The sequence below is a fragment of the Myotis myotis genome, unplaced genomic scaffold (genome assembly GCF_014108235.1).
Source record: "Myotis myotis isolate mMyoMyo1 unplaced genomic scaffold, mMyoMyo1.p scaffold_m19_p_3, whole genome shotgun sequence".
NCBI lineage: Eukaryota > Metazoa > Chordata > Mammalia > Chiroptera > Vespertilionidae > Myotis > Myotis myotis.
Window position 1 is genome coordinate 85951472 of NW_023416335.1, and position 11076 is coordinate 85962547.

Consider the following 11076-nt stretch of genomic DNA (forward strand, 5'->3'; position numbering starts at 1 on the left):
TTGCCGCCTCCCACAACAAATTCAAAAATACAACTAAAAGACAAAACGGACATCATCCAGAACTACAGGAAGGCTGGCTGAGTGGAAATTCTACAACTAGAAGGAAAGAGAAAAGCACTGAGACTCAGAGGAGGTGCGGAGGTGGAGTGCAGAGGTACGGAGGTGCATGCAGCAAGGGCTGGCGACTGAGGACTCGGCTGTCTTTTTGAATCGGGAGGGAGTCACAAGCACCTGACTGCTCTGAACTCCAGTTCTGGGAAGTCTCTGGGGACCCAGACTCGTGCGGGGAGAGACTGGACGGTCTTGCAGCGGGCAGAACTCAGAACTCCAGGGCTGCTTTCTCTCGGAAGTGCTTGCAGCAATTACCAGGACACTGAGACTCAGGGCTCCTTAGAGCAGGGCTGAGGATCAGCCATAGCTGCTTGCTCTGCCCTGTTGATGCCCTGAGAACCTGCCCCACCCAAGCTGTGCCCAGAGGCTTTTGCATATGAAAGGACTGGCCCTTTGCAATCTGAAAATTACCTAACAAACTGCAGCTGGGCCAGACAGACCCAGAACTTCCAAGAGAGGGCCCAAGGCCCCACAGCAGCTTGCATTGTTTCACAGCTGGGCCTCATTTGGGCACCTCCAAACTGCAAACAAGGAAGGGGAATCTGCAGATCTCTTTGTAGCTCCTGCTGGGTAGCCTCAGGCAGAGGCTAAATTAGCACCTCCTTAGATCCAAGAGCCAGTGTACCCAGTAGTCAGAGTGGGACCATCCAGATTACAACTCCTCAGATCCATAAGGGACACACTCAGGGGGCAGACTCAGTGAGCACCAAAGCCCCACTAAAGCAAGTCTTGCCCCAGAAGGGAGTCTTCAGCACAGAAGTTCTCCCACTGTAGACACAGCTGATTCTCACAGCCAATTGGCCTGGAGGTCAATTCCTCCCAGTGATACCTACAACAATCAAGGCTTACCTACAACAAGACTGTGCACAAAGCCCACAAAGGGGTGCATCAAGAGTGTCCACCTCAGGTAATTGGGGAGGCTGAGCCACTGGGCCCTATAGGACACCTAGCACACAAAGCCACTCTACCAACACAGGGAAGCATAAAAAATGCGGAGACAAAGAAACAGGACACAAATGACAGAAATGGAGGAAAGCAAACTACTGGATATAGAGTTCAAAACCACGGTTATAAGGTTTTTCAAGAACTTTCTAGAAACCGCCTATAAATTTAGTAAGACCCTCAAAAAGTCTGGTGAGACCACCAATAAATGTAGTGAGATCCTCAAGAAATCTAGTGAGACCCTCGAGGTTATGAAAAAGGACCAACTAGAAATTAATCATACACTGACTGAAATAAAGGATATTATGCAGAGATCCAAGAGCAGACTAGAGGATCGCAAGAATCAAGTCGAAGATTTGAAATACAAAGAAGTAAAAGACACCCAACCGGAAAAGCAAAATGAAAAAAGAATCCAAAAATATGAAGATAGCGTAAGGAGCCTCTGGGACAGCTTCAAACGCACCAACATCCGAATTATAGGGGTGCCAGAAGAAGAGAGAGAGCAAGATATTGAAAACCTATTTGAAGAAATAATGACAGAAAACTTCCCCTACCTGGTGAAAGAAATAGACTTACAAGTCAAGGAAGCGCAGAGAACCCCAAACAAAAAGGAATCCAAAGAGGACCACACCAAGACACATCATAATTAAAATGCCAAGAGCAAAAGACAAAGAGAGAATCTTAAAAGCAGCAAGAGAAAGACAGTCAGTTACCTACAAGGGAGTACCCATACGACTGTCAGCTGATTTCTCAACAGAAACTATGCAGGCCAGAAGGGAGCGGCAAGAAATATTCAAAGTGATGAATGCCAAGAACCTACAACCAAGATTACTTTACCCAGCAAAGCTATCATTCAGAATTGAAGGTCAGATAAAGAGCTTCACAGATAAGGAAAAGCTAAAGGAGGTTATCACCACCAAACCAGTATTATATGAAATGCTGAAAGGTATCCTTTAAGAAGAGGAAGAAGAAGAAAAAGGTAAAGATACAAATTATGAACAACAAATACACATCTATCAACAAGTGAATCTAAAAATAAGTGAATAAAAAATCTGATGAACAGAATAACCTGGTGATTATAATAGAATCAGGGGCATAGAAAGGGAGTGGACTGACTATTCTCAGGGGGAAGGGGTGTGGGGGTTGCGGTAGAGACTGGACAAAAATCATACACCTATGAATGAGGACAGTGGGAGGAGTAAGGGCAGAGGTTGGGGTGGGAACCGGGTGGAAGGGGAGCTATGGGGGGTAAATAGAGGAACAACTGTAATAATCTGAACAATAAAGATTTAATTTAAAAAAAAAATATATATATATATATATATATATATATATATATATAGCCATTTTTCCTATCAAAAAACATTGTGCTAAATCCTCCATTTAAAAGATTTCTGAAACCATAGATCTAGGACCTTTAGATCACTATTTTTTTCTTTTCTAACTTAATAATTTTTCCATCTTATGTTTATCTTGTCATTTACTCATGTAATAGGTACTTATTGAACCCCTATTATGTGCAGAGTTCTGTGTTAGTACTATAAGGAACTCAAAAGAAGTATGACAAAGCCATACTCCTATTTAAATATTTAAATAACATATGGCAAAATAAGATTTAGCACCAAAATGAGTGAGAAAGGAGTTCAAAAGAGAAAAGTGTGTGGGCAGCAGTTGTCTAGAGTAGCTTAATTTTAGTCATCTTAAAGCAAAAATTGTCAAGTAGCTCCTTTATGCAGCCTTCCTTTTAGCATCTCTAACTCCAGGTACTCCTGTGACATTTTCCATTCCTCTTTCAGCCACACACAGATACAACACTAGTTGGTTCAGGGAATCCCACTATGAACTTCTCCCAAACAAGCCGCATAAGATCTTTCTCCCCTCTCCTTTTCCCATAGCTCATCCAATCTTACCTATACAGCAGACTATCTTCTTGGGTTCTTATTTTCTGCTAGGAAACTCATATATTAATTAAAGGTGTAAACTTTCCCACATACCATATGCTTTCTGGACTAAATCAAAGAAATGATTCATCCATGGTAATACTCAACACTAGCTTAGGCAGGGTAGTGGTAGTAATATTTGACCAGAGTCAATAAATGCAGCAACACGTTCTGCCAGTGCAACAGGCCCACCCATGATGACAGTATCTGTGTTAAATTGGCTTCCCTGAAAATATGGATACATGGGATGTTGATTGCAATTAATGAGGTATTAATTGCAAAACATCACTTGGAGAATGCTCCTAGTAGATACACCTGTAAAAAAGTGAAGAATGCAGTTGAGAACAGAGGAGTTCACCCCCCAAAAAACTGTCTCAATTGCAGTTTCAACCAACCCTTTAAGGAGCTCTTGGACTAAGATGATCCCTCAGAGTTATACCAAATTGAATTATGAAGGCTGGATATTTTATTCTCATATCATCCAGTCATTGGCCACAAGCCACCATTTAAAGGGGGTGGTTCCTTGGTCAAGGTAGCTTTTTTTTGACAGAGGGCAATTTTCAGTGGGAAATACAATGTGAGCTTACAGCAGTCAATATGCCCAGCAGCTGGGGGATGGATGTGTTAATTCTGAAGAGAGAATCTGAGAGGGAACCAAAGTGTGAGGCAAGATCAGGGGAGTATCCATTGGTATGAGGTTGTCTTTAACTCCCAAGTTACTTTTTTTTTTTTTTTTTTTTACAATTTGGAGTAGCGTCTTCTTTATATATATATATTATTGATTTTTTACAGAGAGGAAGGGAGAGGGATAGAGAGTTAGAAACATCGATGAGAGAGAAACATCGATCAGCTGCCTCCTGCACATCTCCTACTGGGGATATGCCCGCAACCCAGGTACATGCCCTTGACCGGAATCGAACCTGGGACCCTTGAGTCCGCAGGCAGACGCTCTATCAACTGAGCCAAACTGGTTTCGGCCCAAGTTACTTTTAAGATTAGGCTTCCCCCACTAACAGAGTGGATGTTGCTATTATTTTCTGACACCAAGCCTATATTTGTATTCCATGATCAATAAACTAAGTTGTGCAAGGGGTTCCCTAGATAGAAAATGATGTTCTATGATACAATGAATTCTTAAGCTGAGGCTGCTGTTAGAGCTACAAGAGTACTAGCAACCCAATGAGTTCTAGGCTTTTAAATTCAGATATTCAGAAGGAAATTATATTTTTAACTAAAATAATTCTTATAATGAGGCAGGGAGGTTGGTCTTTATGGAATTTTTACACACATGGAAGCAAAAAAGCCTTCTGAATAATCATAATTTTGCAAACCCTTGATTTCTCAAGTAATTAAAGATGAGACTTCATACTTTCAATGTAGTACACAGCCTAAATTTTAATATATCACACTGTACTTCTAGAAGGGAATTTTGTGAAAAGAACAAAGCTATTCATTTTAGAACAGGTAATTTAGCATGATGCTATTTTATTTAAAATATTCAGACTCAACCTTCTACCAAAAATAACTTGTATTGAATTCAAAACACATTCCACTGGGCCAAAAATTATATCCTCTAATTATCTGGTCTAAATTTATGATGGTCTTAGTCCAGTCTCTAATCTGTTTAGGCATACTATTTTTTGAATCATTTTGTTTGCAACAGATATTCAAAGTTGCTATTTTGAGACTCCTTAACATCATTTTGAAATTCAATTTCTATCCCTGAACAAATCAATTTCTTGAATCCTGAGCTCTTTGGCCAGTTTAAAGCTAGATGACTTTGGAATTATAACTCAGACGGTTGAAGGCTATGGGGCATGGCTGGATAAGCATCAAGCATACAAGTCATAAAAATTAACTTCATGTAAAAAGCATGATAATTCAATTACTTTAATGGGCAATTGTATTAAGACTGTTTCTAATTCCCTGAAAAAGAGAAAAAAGTGTATTACCCACTCAATTTGGGGGACAAGTAGTATTGTTTATGAGAATATTGTTAAACCACCTTTGCAGAAGCAAACAGATTTCTCTCAGACTGTGTGTACAAACATGCAGGGAAACTCTGTAATAAATGTGTTTATTAGAGCTAAAAGGAAAATTAGAGGTTGAAATCATGTCCCTCTCCATGACTGAAATGTAATGCTGGAGGTGGTGGGAACACGTAGGAAAGATTAGATGGTTTGGAAATTATCCTTCTCAGTTTAATTGAAAATACTAATAAAGAACGGGTCCTTTTGTCTTTCCCTTTGAGCTTTTAAAAGGCAGGATGTCATAACAATGCTTAATACTTAAATAACACCTTTCTTCTTCAAAGAGTTTTAAATACAGTAACTACCCGGTAAGACAGCCTTTTACTTCAAAACTTTTACTTCATTGAATGACACATGTTAAAGTACAGTCATAGTGGAAAAGATGGAGAAAATAATTGATCCGAAATCACCCTGTGATATAAGATTGTACAGTGACTGGTTAAAATCCTGAGCCCTTTTATATTTTTAAATATCTACTATTTTTATTGCAAAAGGAATATGTTTGTACAAAAAAACTTAGAAAATGTGAGCAAGGAAAAAAACAGTACAGTGAATTGCTAATACACTTTATACATTGTGATGGTGGCCTCATAACCTTTAACATTTTGTTGTTTTTAGAGTGCAATGAGTCCTTTGCTTCATTCCCTCAAAGTGTTGTTTACTTTAATAATATTCTAAGAAAAAAATTACTTTTTATAAGAACATTCTTCACTTCTTTTTTAAAGTAGCTTTAGTATTTTTGGTATTATAAAGAACATATAGCCACAGTCATGTAGGAGATGCAAGCAATATCTATATATATAAAAGGCTAATATGCTAAGTATCTGACCATCTGACTGGTCACTATGACACACATTGACCACCAGGGGGCAGGCGCAGGAGCTGCCAAGCAGCAATGACTTGGCAGCAGTGGTTCTTGGGTGACACACCCCAAAACCAGAGAGGAGGGAGCCTGATTCCTCGCCAGGCTGCGCTATTCCACTTTCAGCCATGGGAATGTTATTGCTGGGGCACTGTCGGCCCCAAATCTGGTTTACTGCACACTTGCATTTGCATTCCACACCCTGTACAACAGCAACTTTGCAGTGCCCTCTGGTATTCCAAGGGACCTCACCTGCTAGAGGGACCCCTCACTCTGTCACAGCGCTACCCCAGGTGCAGCCGGCCAGGGAGGAACCACAGTAGACTGGTTCCAGTAGGCTGGCCCCTCTTGCCCAGTCCCACCCCACTGGCCACCTTCTAATTAATTTCCTTTCAATGTGCATGAATCCGTGCACCAGGTCACTAGTAAAATTATAAGAAATGAAGTAAAAATAACCTGAAAATTCGACCACTGTTATTTATTGGGGAGTATGGTAAACATCTTTTTAGACAGCTGTGTATATGTATTAATATATGTATATTTCCTTGTTTGTTTGGTTTTTGTTTTTTTAATAATTCTTTACTGTTGAAAGTAGTACATATGTTCCTTTTGTCCCCATAAACCCCTTCCAGCCCACCGCCACACAGCCCCACCCCTGCCCCAGGCTTTCTGCACCCTATTGTCTGTGTCCATGGGTTATGAATATATGCATATAAGGTCTTTGGTTGATTACCTCCCATCCATCCACCCTCCCCCACCTTCCCTCTGAGATTTCACACTCTGTTCCATGCTTGCATGTCTCTGGATTTACTTTGTTTCTTAGATTCCACATATGAGTGTGATCATGTGATACTTGTCTTTCTCTGACTGACTTATTTCACTTAGCATGATACTTGCCAGGTCCCTCCATGCTGTCTCAAAGGGTAAGAGGTTCTTTTATTTTTTACTGCTGCATGGTATTCCATGATAGAAATGTACCACACATTTTTTATCCACTCATCTACTGATGAGCACTAGGGCTGTTTCCAGATCTTAGCTATTGTAAATTGTGTTTCTATGAACATAGGGGTGCATACATTCTTTCTAATTGGTGCTTCAGGTTTCTTAGGATATATTCCTAGAAGTGGGATCACTGGATCAAATGACAGTTCCATATTTAATTTTTTGAGGAAACTCCATACTGTTTTCCATAATGGTTACACCAGTCTGCATTCCCACCAGCAGTGTACTAGGGTTCCCTTTTCTTCACATCTCGCCAGCACTTATCTGTATATTTTCATATATACACACATACATATATGCCTTTTAGAAATGTGACATTACTATAAATGCCACTTTATAACTTAGGGATGGAAAGGCCAAATAGAATATATGTTTGTTCTCTATATCAGTCAAATAAACAACCAAGTAATGGCCAGTTCTTTAGTTAGTTTTCTGCTGCACTAACATAAGTTAGCAGGAGCATACAGGCACATATTCATTGATGAGGCTATGTTTTGCATTCTACTGCAGAAACCCAAAAAGAGAGGATAAGAAATGAAAGGAGGGAGAAAGAAAGGGAGACAGAGGGAAGGAGGGAGGGAGGGAGGGAGGGAGGGGCGGAGGGAGGGAGGGGAACGTAGTCAAAATACATTAGGACTTCGTTTTTCTCTAGTTACAAGAAATCTAGAGGGAGAAAACTCTTGGATGGCTAGTGGCTCTATGATGCAATCAGGACCAAATCTCCCTATCTCTTTCTATCCAACCATTCTGGTGTGCTCATCAATCATATTGTGGTCCCAAGATGGTCACTTCACCACCCAACATTGTTATGGAGAGAAAGAAGGGGAAGGTCAAAGGGAAAAGTGCAAAAATGTTCAAACTATTTAAATCTCCTCTTTTTAAGGGTTTTCCTGGAAGTCCCACCCAATAATTTCCATTCAAATCTCAGAAATAGGTAACATGATTGCCCTTTTCTGTAAGGAAAACTGAAAAATATAGGTTTTTGTTTTGTTTTGTTTTTATAACTTGTAATAAGGGGAGAATGCACACTAGGTAGACAATTATCTCTGCCACAATAGCAAATATAAGGTATTTCTTATATGTAGGTGTACATATATGTAATATACCAAAGAAACTTGATCTAAGAGTGGAAAATATAAAATGAGTAAAACTTTAAATAGGTAGAGAAGTTTCAATCTACAAGAGATTGATTTAAGAATAAAGTCTATAACAACTCTCAACAAAATAGAATTTCTTCATTTTCAATTCAAGTTAACAAGTATCTAAGATATGGAGGAAAAAACCCAGGATGGATAGAAATAGCCCCTGCCCTTGAGCATCTCAGCCTAGTGACACAGACATTTAAAGAAATAATTTTAATATGTTATAAAAATTTCTATTGCATTAAGAAGTGCATAAAGAACTATAGGAGTGGGATAGCTTTGGGAATAAATAAATATAAAGGTGTCTACATGAGCTCTAGGCTTAACACATAAGTAAAAGTGCACCAGGGGAATTTTGAAATAAGCGAAGGACTTTTCAAAACAATGGAGCAGTAGAGTGAAATGTATAGCAGGTGCTGACTGGTCCCTTTAAAACATTGTGCAGGAGTTACATGTATATAGCCCATGTTTCTGAGTTTGGTTTATGAATCATATGCATCACAAACATGATACTCACCACCTTCTAATTCTGATTTAGTTAAAACGGTGTTTCTGATAAAGCTTGTCAGAATTCTTAAACACATCAAAGTTTGAGAATCCCAGGTCTAGCCTGTTCAAGAAAAACTGGGTCTAAAGATTATCCAACACTCTATCAATATACCTTCTTGAATTCCTGTATTTTACCAGGTTTGCTATTTTTCTATAGAGATAGTCTAACTATATTTATGAGTGATATTTATTTTTTACTCCTTCTTGGAGAGTCCCTCACTGAGGTCCTGAGTCTGACCCTATTGCAGAAGCAACTTAGGCAGAACAATGCAAAGACATTGTAACCCTGGCTCTGAGATTTTAGCCTTTTTGTATGTGTGTGTATGAAAAATCCCTTTGGTAATCTGGTGAGTCTATGGACCACACTTCTAAAAACAAAGTTTTTAAATGCATAAAAGAAAATACATAAAGCAAAGTAAACCAATTTTATTCAAATCAAGCTATCAACATATTTTAAAAGGAAGTAAATTTGTACTACTATTATGTCGTTCTTAATGCACTAAATAACAAGCAAATCTATAAATTATAGGCAGAGATATATTAACATGAAGGTTATTATGCTTAGCTTGAATAAGAGAATCAAGAAAGTAACATACATGTCCTATCAAACATGACGTATATGTATTTTTTTCTTCCAACTTAGTGGGCCTCCTGAAATCATATGGGTCTCTGTGGACCCCACATTAAGAAGCCCTATTTGGAGATTATTTAGTTGAGTAGTCCTCAAACCAAGCAGTATTGCCCTCTGTAGTGCATTTGAGAAAAGTGAGGGGGCAATTTGAGTTATCACAATAATTGGAGGAATGCTAATAATCATTAGAGGGCAGGAGTGCCAGGAATGCTGGATGGCCTGAAATGTGCTGGGGAAGTCCCATACAGCAAAGCATTGTGCTGTTCTGCATAACTCTCTAATGTCCTGCCATATTTGCATGTAGGTAAAACTCCTCTCTACAATCACCTTTCCATATAAACACAAAAATACTTGCTGAATTATTCAGAACTGCCATTATGATGAAAATTAAGGAACAACTGTAATTTGTTTTGTTTAAAACTTTACTGATGGTTGTTCACTATTTTGAAAAATTGTGTCACCAATAGCAAGGCCATTAAAAAATCTGAGTCTCAAATAAGACACCTGTACCTTATAGCTATTATATTCATGGTGATTTTATATAAGGACATGCATATGTAGGTATCTATATATATACATATCTACTTATATAAAAACCCTGGGTGTAACATCACATCCAGAAGCACGACCAAGTGGAAGGAAGTCAGTCCTGCAGGGGTCGTCTTGGAAACGGCTGCGCCCTCCCCCAGCTGTTTCCCCGGAGGGTGAGGTTTCAGGCAGGAACCCGCCCTCGGAGCAGAGCTTGGAAGTACTGAGTCCGGCCTTCAAACCAGACCCTGTCAGTAGGGAGGAGGCAGCCCCATTCTTCACAGAATCTACTGTTGGATAGCTTGCTGTCAGTGGCCTGCCATCCAGGAACCCCATTCACCTGCACCCTGGACCCTGACAGGAGGGAGGAGGGAGCCCCATTCCTCACGGAATCCACAGGTGGTCAGCTTGCTGTCAGGGGCCTGCCAGCTATGAATCCTATTCACCTGCATATCTGTATAAAGTTTTAATACATCATATTAAAGGTCATGGTGGTACTGTTTTACCCACAGCGTCTACAGGAATTGCTGCAAATTTACTTCTCGGTGGAAGCACATTTCATTCCCAATATAAATTACTGATTCCATTAAATGAAACTTCAATTTCTAGACTCAATACAAAGAGTGAAGTTGCTAAAACTATTAAAAAGGCCCAACTTCTCATTATTGATGAATGCACCATGGCATCCAGTCATGCTATAAATGCCATAGACAGATTACTAAGAGAAATTTGAATGTTGTATTTGGTGGGAAAGTTCTCCTTCTTGGAGGAAATTTTTGACAATGTCTCAGTATTGTACCTCATGCTATATGATCGGCCATAGTACAAACGAGTTTAAAGTACTGCAATGTTTGGGGGTGTTTCAGAAACTTGTCTCTTACAACAAAAATGAGATCAGAGGATTCTGCTTATAGTGGATGGTTAGTAAAACTTGAAGATGGCAAACTTGATAGCAGTTTTCATTTAGGAATGGATATTATTGAAATCCCCTGTGAAATGATTTGTAATGGATCTATTATTGAAGCTACCTTTGGAAATACTATATCTATAGATAATATTAAAAATATATCTAAACGTGCAATTCTTTGTCCAAAAAATGAGCATAATGAGCATTTTCAAAAATTAAATGAAGAAATTTTGGATATACTCAATGGAGATTTTCATACATATTTGAGTGATGATTCCATTGATTCCACAGATGATGCTGAAAAGGAAAATTTTCCCATCGAATTTCTTAATAGTATTACTCCTTTGGGAATGCTGCGTCATAAATTAAAATTGAAAGTGGATGCAATCATCATGCTATTGAGAAATCTCAATAGTAAGTGGGGTCTTTGTA